We start from the raw sequence: 13,229 nt of genomic DNA on the forward strand, positions 1-13,229 counted from the left end.
TAAAACATTTCGTATTTTTACTATAGAAATTGAAGAAAGGAGATAAGAATGCAATAGTCTGCATATTTATTTATACACAGAGTTTTCACCTGAGACCAGAACACACACACACACACACTCTTTATACAACTAAAAGTGGTTTAGCTGACACTTAGCAAAGCACTTTGGCCAAGTAAACTAACTGGAAAGGCCTAGTAAAATATTCAAAATGCAAATAAATTAATCAAGCTTTGAGTAAGTAAATACAATTATTTGAATTTGAATTTACACTCAGGAAATTGCCTAAAATGGAGACAACAGATTCACTACAGCTTAATCATCTGTAGTCCTTCCTCTTCAGTTCTGAGAGGGATGCTAACCCTTGGTGATTAGCACTTTCCAGCATTTTGTGAAAGCTTAGAGGACTTAAATAAATTGAGGAGGGGGGAGAGTGGGGAAGACAAAGAGGAGGAGAAAGGAAGAGGAAACGGAGAGATTGCTCCTGGCACAGGTCTACAGCCAGGATCACACCTTCCTTGAATGGTGCACAGAGATTGCTAGGTATCTGTGCAGAAGTGGAGAAGGGGTGACATTCAACTCCAGGAGGAGTCTCAACTCCAAGAACCTACAGAGGCAGCCAAGTGTGCTGATGTTCAGGAATCAATACTTAGAGGGTAGCCCACAGGCCTGTGAAAGAGCCCTTGGAGACCGCAACAAAAAGGTTTCCACAAGTATATATCACAGATTAGATGGTGGATAGATTAGAGGAAGGATAACTCTATGACCTGATAATTACTGAAATACATGAGACAATTCTTGCACATCAGACTGTGTCAAGAAAGACTGAAACTCAATTAGTTTGATACAATGGGAAATTACACATGCAAAGATTAGCTGTTAACATTTGTGTCCAAGGCAAGATAAGATACAAAACTGAAATCTTCACGTGTTCAACTAGGGTAAGACACATGTATCTGGAAAAGGTAAGGAAAAGTTCTAAAAAGGTTTAATCACCCTGGACTATTTTTATCCACTATATTCACTATTCTTGGACAACTCATTGTAGCTTAAGGGTAAGAGAACTCAATTTAGCCCAGTTCAAAAGCTGAACAGATTCCCTGTGTTGATCCTTTTCAGTTAAAACTATGGGTCCAGCACAAATCAAAGTGGACGTCAAGGCTCTTTTCCTTTGGGAATTTTAACTTGATTTACTACTGTGTCTGACACAGATATGGCTACCTCATTGTGACTACCGGCCAACCAAATGGGAAAGGGACGGAATCAATCAAATCCCCTTTTAATCACTCAATAGGAGGTCTACAGGCACCAGGTCTCATTCTATTAACTACTTGCTTCTCCAACTGCAGTCAATGATACACAGGGCCTGCTTGATGCTTGCAAGCCTCTCTCACCAAACACAGGCATTTTAATGGTTGGTTTCCTTAGATGTCCCTGAGCTAGGTAAAAACACTCTGAGACAGTGTTCCTTCTACCTTGGCTCTATGCTGGAGGAATGTATGCCTCTTCCTCAGCTGGGACAAGAAGCCACAGCTCTTCACTGATTAAATCCATGTCTGGTCCAAACTCACATCATACCTTCTCCATCAACTTCTCCACTGCATGCTTCAGAGACAGGTTATCTTAGATCAATCAGTACAAGAGCACTTCAGAGAGTGACATTCAATCTGGCTATATAGTTGATACTGAGATCTTCAAGGCATGAAAACAGTTGAAAGTCATGTTGCTAGAACACTCTACAGATTATAAGCATAGCAGACCTTTCGAACTTACAAGTAACATGAAATACCAAAATAGGTTACTTTGCTTTCTCCACTTCTCTCATTCTCTCTCTCACACACACACATGCACACATTCTTTTTACACGCTAAGACAATTATATGAAAAACAGATAATAGATTTTAAATAATATCTCAATATGCAGCTTAAACAAAATTGTACTTCCTGTATTTAAAACAAAAACACAAAATTACCCATCGTTTCCCTATATTGATATTATTGAATAATGCTATAATTTGATTTTTTTGTTGTTTTTAATGGGATTTTAACTTGACTGAAATACTTGTTTCAGATTTATTGAAAGTATAGTTAACATTTTTTGTCTTTTTTTGACCTCCTACTTTTAGATTTGGGGGTGATGATTCAAAAATCAGATGTGTTCACAGGTAATGGATGCTACTTCCACCAATCCTGGTTGAAGGGGTTCCAGCGATACCTGAATAACAACTTTTGTTGTAGGAGACAATCCTTCTAGCTGCTTAGGCTTGTTAAACATTTGATGACACTGGTCTTGTGCTCCCTTTTCTCTTTGAAAGTTAAAACCTGTAGCCGACATTTGGAACACTGGTGAAAACTCTTTTCCCAGTGCCCTCTATCATGACGTCTGTATGGTGCGGCCAGTTTTAAAAATTTTGAGACAAAACGGGCAAAGCAAATTCTTAGTGTTACCATGGTATGCTCTGAAATGTGCATCCACATCTGCAAAAAATGATGATCTGTAACTGCAAACCTGGCATACATAGGGGCATTTCACCAGGCTTATGATTGTCTTTCATGTGCTCTAAGAGAACCTGATCTGTCTCAAAGGACAACTCACAGATGTGACAGACTGCAGAGGGCTCCTGGGGAATGTGGACACTTTCAGTGTGACACTGCAGCTGGAAGGGAGTAGGAAACTGGCGGAGGCAGTGCTGGCAGGTGGTGTGGTTTTTCCAGCTGTCACCTCTCTGCCTCTCAAGTTCCAAATGGTGCTTCATGTGATTCATAAACTTGACATTTTTTAGAACTTTCAAGCAGCTGAGGCATTTTAAGGCTGTGTGGGTCTTCGGTTCTGGCTGCCCAACTCCTATATGCTCTCCATAGTAGAAGTCACGAAGTAACACAATCAGATTTCCTTCTGCGGGATCAACAATCTTGTTTGGACTTGCTAAACTTGGAAAATCAGTTTTTGTCAGTCCATTTTCCCCTAAAGGTCTTACAGGCTTGCAATGAACATTGTCCTTTGGAAAAGGTGATGGACAAGGTTCTCCATTCTGAACATGGCCTAGTGAGGTATGGCACGGATCTGGTGTGCTTTGCCTGAGTGGTCACTGTATGAAAAATACCTGAAGGGGGAAAACCTAAAGAATGTTCCCCTATAATGCCATCACTGAGCTTAGGCCTTTTGGGATTTCTGCTATTTGTTTCACAAATGGAAAGTCGCTTTGATACATGAGGACTTTTATTCATATCTCCTGCAGAAACCGCTGTTTCTACTGGATGCTGCAAATGAACTTGTGAAGGGTAATTAAAGAAGAAACATAACTCCTTTGAAAAGCTATTAGGCACTATTTGTGGTGGAAATATTTTTATAATCAGCTTGAGACAAAGGTTCAATAATAACAGGACTATCTGTTGACCTTGATTCAGAGTCAGAAACTGGCAAGACAGTCTTTGCTTCTGATGTAGGAGGCCACATGACTAACAGGCTGCAATTTGTGAGCTTTACCTTTCCTGAAGTGACCATACCTTTTTCTCCTTGAACAAGAACCTGGGGTAACTCTGTTAAGTGTGTTTGAAATGACTGGTTTTGAAGTTCAGGTCATCCTAACAAAGATCACATCAGCATCTTCATTTATATGTTCCACTCCAACCAAGATCAGTTCATCATCATCATCTACTTGTTTGGTTTCTCCCCTCGCTATTTCCATAGTTTCTGGCTCTTGTTCTTCTTCACGTAACATACATGGTAGTTCCATATTTTTAATACTTTTTTATCCTTAGAGGGTGCGCCACAAGTCCCAGTTGCTTCCTTTATACACACTGCCACCTAAGTATAAATATACTACATATTAGTTTATTTGATTATCTCCAAAACTCTAGAGTAGTTATAAACACCCTTATCTTACAGACAAAGACACTGTCAACGAGACTCAATGACAGCTGAAAAACCTATGACTACAAGTCTACATGGCTCTAGAATCATAGCTTTGTCCCATGTTCACTGTAATCTCTTCTATTAAAAAAATAAAGATTAATGAAACCCAACACTACTGATCATTAGGTGAAATCACATGTAAAGGACGAGTATTTTTACAAAAGCACTGTTGTACAGTGTTTATAAACATGGACTTCGGAGTCAAAGAAGATTAAGTTGGAATTCTAAGTTAACCACACACCAGTTGCATCTTCTTGGGCAAATTTACAACCTTTAAATGCGTTTCTGTATCTTAAAGACAAACATGCTTCTTTCTTAGACTTAAGGTTAACAGCTCTTTTGAAAAGGCATCAGCTATTCAATGACATCTTGTTTTGTAGTAAAATTGGAAGAAAATGTATCTTCAATGCAACATTACAACTGATTCACAAATTCTAATTTCATAAATGTTAACAAAGAAAACAGGTAGCAAATTCAAAGTATAATCTATCTATACCTAATTAACAAACAGCATAATTCAATGTCAAGCACTTAACACAGGCCTAGGAAATTGAGAATGAACTCTCTTGATAATCTCACCCCAATTCCACACTGATATATCCTAAATTTCTCCCTCTAATCCTGGCTAAACTGAAATCCCACAATGCTTCATCCTTTACACCACAGGTCTCTTCCCCACATAGCAGGCAAAGTGATGCCAGTATTTCTCTCATACCAATATCAGACAGAGACATCACACACACACATACACCCGATATCCCTTATGAATACAGGTGAAAGAGTCCTCAGCAAAATACTGCCAAACAAAATCTAACAGCATGTAAAAAAGATTGTATACCATGATCACATGGGATTTATGGAGGTATGCAAAGTTGGCTCATTATATGAAAGTCAATCAACACTATGCCATTTTAAAACAATAAAACAAAAAACACATCTGCCTGCAGGAAAAAAAAAAAACATTTCCCTGAATCTAGCACCTTTTCGTAACAGGGGTTAAAAAAACACTTAGTAACTAAGAACAGAAGAGAACTTTCTCAATCAAAGGGCACCTGTAAAAGACCCACAGCTAACATCATACTTAATAATGAAAAACTGAAAGTGTTCCCTCTAAGACTGGGAACAACACAAGGAAGTCTATTACACACTTTGGCTCAACATTATACTGGCAGTTCCATAACCAGAGTAATCAGGAAACAAAAAAGAATTGTTGCTGTTGTTAAAAAAAAAAAAAAAAAAAAAACAGCCTTCAGAATGGAAAGGAAAAAGTCAAAGCATATTGGAGATAACATACTTTTGTACGTAGAAAATCTTGAAGAAAATACAAGTATTAGAATTAATATAAAGCTTGCAGAATACAAGACAAATATTTTAAAAGTCAATCACGTTTTGTTACAGTACCAACAAATGTTGTTAAGTAAATACTTGAATCTACACTAGCATTAAAAAGAATACTTAGGAAGTCAGAAACAGAAAGACAATACATTCTTTTTAACGGTTGAGTAATATTCCATTGTGTATATGTATCACAGCTTTCTGATCCATTTATCTGTTGATGGACATCTAGGTTGTTTCCATGTCCTGGCTATTATAAACAGTGCTGCGATGAACACTGGCGTACATGTGTCTCTTTCAATTCTGGTTTCCTCAGTGTGTATGCCCAGAAGTGGGATTGCTGGGTCATACGGCAGTCTATTTGCAATTTTTTAAGGAATCTCCACACTGTTCTCCATAGTGGCTGTACTAGATTGCCTTTACACCAACAGTGTAAGAGGGTTCCCTTTTCTCCACAACCTCTTCAGCATTTATTGCTTGCAGACTTTATATGAAGCAATTCTAATGGGATGGATGAAACTGGAGCCAATTATACACAGTGAAGTAAGCCAGAAAGAAAAACACCAATACAGTATACTAACACATATATATGGAATTTAGAAAGATGGTAATGATAACCCTGTATGCGAGACAGCAGAAGAGACACAGACGTACAGAATGGACTTTTGGACTCTGAGGGAGAGGGATAGGGTGGGATAATTTGGGCGAATGGCACTGAAACATGTACACTATCATGCAAGATAGTCGCCAGTCTATGTTCGATGCAAGATACAGGATGCTTCGGGCTGGTGCACAGGGATGATCCAGAGAGATGATATGGGGTGGGAAGTGGGACAGGGGGGCTCAGGATTGGGAACTCATGTACACTCGTGGCGGATTCATGTCAATGTATGGCAAAAACAATACAGTGTTGTAAAATAAAATAAAGTAAAAATAAAATTAAAAAAAAAAGAAAGACAAATATCATATGGTATCACTTACATGGACTCTAAAATATGACACCAATGAACTTATCTATGAAACAGAAACAGACTCACAGACATAGAGAGCAGACTATGTGATTACCAAGAGGGGAAAGGTGGGGCAGGCATAGATTGGGAGCTGGTGATTAGCAGATGAGAACTATAATATATACAATAGACAAACAAGATCGTAGTGTATAGCACAATGAAATATATTCATAATTTGTGATAAACAATAATGGAAAAGGGTATGAAAAAATTGTGTGTGCATATGTGTGTGTTTACGTATGAAGGAAAGGAAAGGACAACTGTTGGCAAGCATGTACAGAAACTGGATCCTTGTGTGTTATGGATAGATTTTAAAATGGTGCAACTGCTACAGAAAACAGTTTAAAGGCTCCTCGAAAAACTAAAAACTAGAACTGACACATGATTCAGCAATTCCACTTCAGGATATAAATTCACAACAAGTTAACATGGGGTCTTGAGATATTTGCACAGCCATGCTCACAGCAGCACGAATCACAACAACTAAGAGGTGGAAGCATCTAAATATCCATCAAATGTGATATATACATTCAATGAAACATTATTTAGCCATATAAAGAAAATTCTGTCACATGCTACAACATGCTTGATCAACATCAAGCCAAATGAAATAAGCCAGTCATACAAAAAGACAAATACTGTAAGTTTCTACTTGTATGAAATAGCTAACATAGTCAAGCAATAGAAAGGAAACAAAAAAGAACGATATGCTGCATCATATGGTACAACCACTATTGGAAAAGTGGTTTGTCAGTACCTCAAAAATTAAGTATAGAGTAGCCATATGATGCAGCAATTTCCCTCTTTTGTATATATCCATAAAGACTGAAAATGTTCAGTCCATGCAAAATCAGTGTTCACAGCAACATTACTCACAAAGAGTACACCATCCAAGTATTATCCATTAATTGACCAAAGGATACACAAACTGTGGTTTATGCTCAAAATGGATTGCATGGAAGCCATTTACCATATTCATATACCATATTCAGCCATAAAAATAAAACAAAAACAGTCACTGCTATGCAGCCATGAAATGGATGAATCTTGAAAGAACACAAACTAGGGGACTTTCCTGGAGATCCAGTGTTTAAGACTCTCCACAGGTTCCATCCCTGGGCTGAGAACTGAGATCCCACATGCCACACAGCTAAATAAGTAAAACATTTAAATAGAAAATATGACATCTAAATAAAGCCAGACACAAAGGTCACACACTGTATGTGGGAGAACTGTAGGTGGAAGAGAAGCAGGAAAGAGAAGCACTCTGCAATCCAAGTGAAACATTTTTTTTTTCAGGAAGGAGGAAATGAACTACTCTGATAAAGGCTGCCAATAAATTAAATAAAATAACAACTAAAAATTGACCACTGAGTTAAACATTTGAAATTCACTTGTGGCCTTGACAAGAGTGGCTTTAAAAGAAAATGAGAGAACTGGAGATAACAAAGTCTAGGAACAACTCTGCAGAAGTCTATAATAAGCAAATATGAAATAAAAGCAGCAGAAGCAGGATGTGTCACCAAAAGATGGATTTTTAACGACAGGTCACATTATAGTCAGTCTGTTTGCTGATGGGAACCATCCAGAGAAACAGAAAACTTAATCCAGGACAAAGAGGAGACTTGCTAGAATATCAACAAATGAGTAGGTCTAGAACTGAGTAGATCAAGAATTGAGTAGATCAAGCCAGAGAGCACACAAGCTGGAGAAGACAATGGAAACCCACACCAGTACTCTTGCCTGGAAAATCCCATGGACGGAGGAGCCTGGTAGGCCACAGTCCATGGGGTTTTGAAGAGTCGGACACGACTGAGTGACTTCAATTTCACTTTTCACTCTCATGCATTGGAAAAGGAAATGGCAACCCACTCCAGTGTTCTTGCCTGGAGAATCCCAGGAATGGGGGAGCCTGGTGGGCTGCTGTCCATGAGACTGCAGAGTTGGACATGACTGAAGTGGCTTAGCAGCAGCAGCAACACACAAGAAGAGTACACAAGCCAAATAATTTGCTCACAGTAACAGAACTGAGATCATATGAAAAAAAAAGGCTGGCATGGTGGGTTAATGGGTATGGTAACCAGCCTTCAAGTGAATCGAATCTCCTGATATTCCCACCCCTGTGTAGTTCTCTCTCAATCTATCACAGGGTTGACCTGTGAGACTAAGCAAATACAGAAGTGAAGATGTGTAACATCTGAAAAAAGACTCTGCACTTTATCATGGGTGCAAGTGCTTTCCTGAATCACTCATTCTGAGAAAAGACAGCAGCCTCCACAAGAGAAGCCCCATGGAGAGGCCCACAGAAGGAGGAACTGAGGCTTCATGAGTACAGCCAAGTGAGAGAGCTTAGATTCAACAAGCTAAGTCTTCAGAGGTTGCCAATCCAGACAAAAGCTTGACAACTACCTCAGGAGAGATCCTAGGCCAAGAGATAACAAGTGTTAAGTTCTTTCAAACTATTCAATTTTGAGATCATATGTACAACACAAACATTTCAAGTTATAAATACCATTCACATCATACTTAGACACAGAAGAGTTCTCCTATAAATAGAGCAAAAATTAAAGAAAAAAATCACACAAAACAAACCAAAGCACCTAAAAACAGGAGTTGCCTGGCAGTCCAGTGGTTTGGTTAGGACTCAGCCCTCTCACTGCCAGGATCCTGTGTTCCATCCCTGGTTGGGAAACTAATATCCTATGAAGCCACATGTTGTGACCAAAACAAAACATGCTGTGAAGTTCAAAGCTGTACCAGCAAATAAGTATACAACACAGCTGTAGGCACAAGTTGCTGGGCATAGAGCTTCCTATGATCTTGTTTACTCGCATGAAATGAACTCAGATGGTCCCTCGCCCCCATCCAGTGGAGTTCACTTACTTAATGAAATAAAGCCCTTAAGGGTACAGAAATGAGCAAGTAATCCCACATAAACATGTTAAATCACAACACATTTTCTCTGAATGAACCACTTGATTCATTTATTCATTTGGCCATGCTGCTTGGCTTGTGGGGGTTCCAGTTCCCTGACCAGAGATTGAATCCAGACCACTGCAGTGAAAGCCCAAAATCCGAATCACCAGGCCACCAGGGAACCCCCACACATGCACTGCTTTGCTTTCGTAGCTAAAAACCTTAGGATATGTGCATTGCCCCATTTTAGCCTCACCAAGTGGTCGGAGTCAGCTCTACACAGCTTAAGACCCATGGTGCTCTTACTTTTTTTTCTTTCAAGAAGGCAGGAGAAAGCAAGTCACCGTGCCGGTTTTTACGGTTGCCACTCAGAAAGCTGCAAACCTGAAACCATGATTGCCCTGAAGTCAGCACCAGCAATCAGGGTCAGGTAATCCCCAATCAGGAATACTCTCTCCCAACAGCAACGTGTCAGCCCACGAATGAATGGAGAAAAACGGAAAGTAAGAAAGCCACAACTTTGTCTCTTATTGTAAAGATGTCTGTCACCTTACCTCAGGGGCCCACTGAAAACCTGAGCGCTTGAGACCTGCCAGGCAGCAAACGGTCACATCCTGGGGACGAGCAGAGAGAAAGGTCAGGATGAGTCACCTGTTCCGGGAACATTCTATCCCCCCAGGCCCTACCTGGTCGTATCCTACGGATGCTGATCAGGCGTCTCGCACTTAACCAGAGCAAGTGATTGAACTCCGTTTCCCCAAGCTTCTTCCTCCTACCTCCCTTCTCTCAGTAACAAACAAATACCTCATCTGCCAACTTCCCGAACCAAAGGACTGAATCTTGGTGCCCCCAGGGACGGGGCAGCCCTGGAGTCCTGGAGAGACAGAGGAAACGGGAAAACGACCAAAGTACCAGGACAGTGAACAGGCCACTAGATCTTTTTTTTTTTTTTTTTTTTCCCTGCTGTGCCCGCCTGACTGTGCCTGGGTGCAGAACCGGGTTGGGCCATGAAGATTTGTGTGTGAGTGTGTGTGTGTGTTTAAATACATTAGGTTCCACAGGAGAGCTGGGGGTGGGTGCCCGGGGCCAGGGGCCTAAAAGGCCCTTTCCTCGAGCTGCCTTGTCCCACCCCCTTGGGCAGGAAAAGCTGCTGGAGAGCAGAGCCCGCCCAGACTAGAGAGGGGAGAGGGCGGAAGGAGCCTGAGGCCTGTGGGTCCTGCCGCATGCTCCCTCCTGAGGGCCCGCGGGCCCTAACCGGCCGCCCCGCCGAGCAATGCCTCATGCGAGTGGGGACCCGTGAAACCCTCCCTTTAGCCGTCAGGCACCGCTTTGGCTGAACCATGCTCCAGTCCTTACCGGTCCCCGTTGGCAGAGGTGACAGAACTGTCTGCCGCTCACCAGCCCTAGGCAGTTCCAGGATTAAGTCTGAGGAGGCGAGCCAGAGGGGATGAGACTTCCTCAGGTCTGGGACGCCGCCCCAGCTCCCCCTACAGGCGTGCGGGCTGCCTCCGATGATTGGCTGCCAGGTGTCTGCGCCTGCAATCTGATTGGCCGTGGAGCCGAGTTGGGCGCATGCGCCGGCGATGGACACCCGCCCCCCCCCCCCTCCGCCACCATACCGTAGAAACACCCGCTGTGAGCGTGGTCAGGCTGAAAATCTAAATCTCCAAGGGTCTTGGGTCAAGATTGCTCAGCTCACCAAAACCAAAGAAAAAAACAGATGGCACAGTCGCCAGGGCACAGGGCTGAGAACGGCCTCCGAGTCTACCAGGGGAGTCCAGTGATGGTGTCCAGCACTCACAGCCCTCAGGGGTGACCTCCCTTTGCTTAAGGAACTTGACCCTACAGTGGATCTTGAAGCCCCTCTCCCTCTTGGAATTACATTCCAATCAAGGCAGGGCAGCCTGCCCCTGTTTCTGCACTGTCTATTGTGAGCTGAGAATGAGGCTTTACTCCTCCTCCTCCTCCTTCTTTCTTCTTCTTCTTCTTTTTCTTCTTTCTTCTTCTTTATTTTTTTTAATTAATTAATTTTAGAGCTTTTCACTTTTAATGGCTGAGGAAAACCGAAAAGAATTTATTTTCTGAAATTTGTGTGAAAATTGTGTGAAATTCGATTTTTTGGAGTCTTAAAGTTGGAACAGGGACTTGCCAGTTTCTTTGGTTATTATCTATGGCTGAAAACTTAATTAATCGCCAGTGATCAATGTTTGTTAAACATCCAATATTCTAACTTCCAGCTGTTCTCAACTTCAAAAATATAAAACTTTTTCAATAATTTGTTATCTCAAGTTTAAACTCCGTTTTAGCTACATATATGAACATGCTTTCTAGGTCACATGATTTAATCTGACATATTGCCAATAAGTGAAAATTTTGGAATACCTTACTCAAAAGAGAGAAGTTGTTTTTCTTCTTCCAGAAAGACAGGTAGTGAAGTCTATCTTTGAACAGTTTGTTCGTTTTTTATGAAATCCATAAAGATTAAGCTGTCGAATTAAACTTTTCATACTCTTGGTTTCAAATATTCTGAAAGGCTCCTTTCTTTCCGGAAGACTTCTTCTTAAAGAGTTCTTCATTGATCACTATACATGTGCCGGACTCATCCCACCAAATAGATTCAAACTGATCACTTTCAGCTATACTCCAAAGTTTTTGTGGAAATGTGAGTGAAAGAAAAATCATTCCCATCATCTGTTTCAGAGACAGAATATATGTAGTGTGGCCTTTTCATCACAAGATCCTCAGACAAAGCCTGAAAAGCATATTCTTCAATCATAAATCTCAAAACTGAGTCCCCAGTTGTAGAATCATACAAAGAAGATCTAATGGAGGTTTCTGAACCAGTGGATTCATCTTTAGGAGGTCCATCTTGAATTTCTGAAAGAAATATGTGCCATAGGGAAATCTTTCTGCAGATAATTTTCTCATTTGTCTGGTTTTACACAATGCAACTTCAAAATGATGTTTGGCTGGCCTACAGAGAAAAACTCTCTGGACCATCACAGAGGTCCTCCCAGTCAAAAAGCTGTGACATCACAAAATCACTGGTCTCCTAGCTATCAAAGGTTAGTTGTGACATCACAAAGTCACTGGTCTCCCAGCAATTGAAGGGTAATGTTCAACCTAATGTTTACTTGAGCATCAACTTAAAATACAGACTGCTGACAGAAATAGTAAACCAAAACCATGAAGCATACAAAATCTCATTACTAAAATTTTTTTGTTGTTGTTATTCCTGTGTTTGGGATGGCCTTTTCTCTTCTGGCAGTTTGTGGTTCCTCTTTATTGTGGAGGTTCCTCCCTGTGAGTGGAATTGGACTAGTGGCTTGTCAAGTTTCCTGGTTAGGGAAGCTTGTGTCAGTGTTCTGGTGGGTGGAGCTGCATCTCTTCTCTCTGGAGTGCAATGAAGTGTCCAGTAGTGTGTTTTGATATGTCTATGGGTTTGCTGTTTGGGCAACCTGTATATTGAAGCTCCGGTCTATGTTCCTGTGTTGCTGGAGAATTTGCATGGTATGTCTTCCTCTGGAACTTATTGGCTCCTGGTGGTGCTTGGTTTCAATGTAGGTATGGAGGTTTTTGGATGATTTTTTTTAAAATAAATTTATTTATTTTAATTGTAGGTTAATTACTTTACATTATTGTATTGATTTTGCCATACATTAACATATATCCACCACAGGTATACACATGTTCCCTTTCCTGAACCCCTTGCATTCTCCCAACCCGTACCATCCCTCTAGGTCGCCCCAGTGCACCAGCCCCAAGCATCCAGTATCATGCATTGAACCTGGGCTGGAGACTCATTTCATATACGATATTATACATGTTTCAATGTCATTCTCCAAATCATCCACCCTCTCACTCTCCCACAGAATCCAAAAGAATGTTCTATACATCTGTGTCTCTTTTGCTGTCTCACATACAGGGTTATTGAAAACTCACATCAATAAATCTACTTTATTTCTGAAATAAAAGTGATTTATCATCCTTTTATACACACATTCTTAATATTCAGTACTGTTACCCTAGCAGACTTGGTCTACTTGCTTCTGTGC

At 40.9% G+C, this 13,229-nt stretch overlaps 1 long non-coding RNA gene across 1 annotated transcript; it reads right to left on the reverse strand.

Moving 5' to 3' along the window:
- Positions 1 to 3,693: 3,693 nt before the first annotated feature.
- LOC108635407 lies at positions 3,694 to 10,639 on the reverse strand. The gene is made up of 3 exons (XR_001917799.1): positions 10,531 to 10,639; positions 9,729 to 9,788; positions 3,694 to 3,805 (listed from the first exon to the last, which is right to left on the reverse strand). It is a non-coding gene; the product is annotated as an uncharacterized LOC108635407 (long non-coding RNA).
- Positions 10,640 to 13,229: the final 2,590 nt, after the last annotated feature.

The sequence above is a fragment of the Capra hircus genome, unplaced genomic scaffold (genome assembly GCF_001704415.2).
Source record: "Capra hircus breed San Clemente unplaced genomic scaffold, ASM170441v1, whole genome shotgun sequence".
NCBI classification, from domain to species: Eukaryota; Metazoa; Chordata; class Mammalia; order Artiodactyla; family Bovidae; genus Capra; species Capra hircus.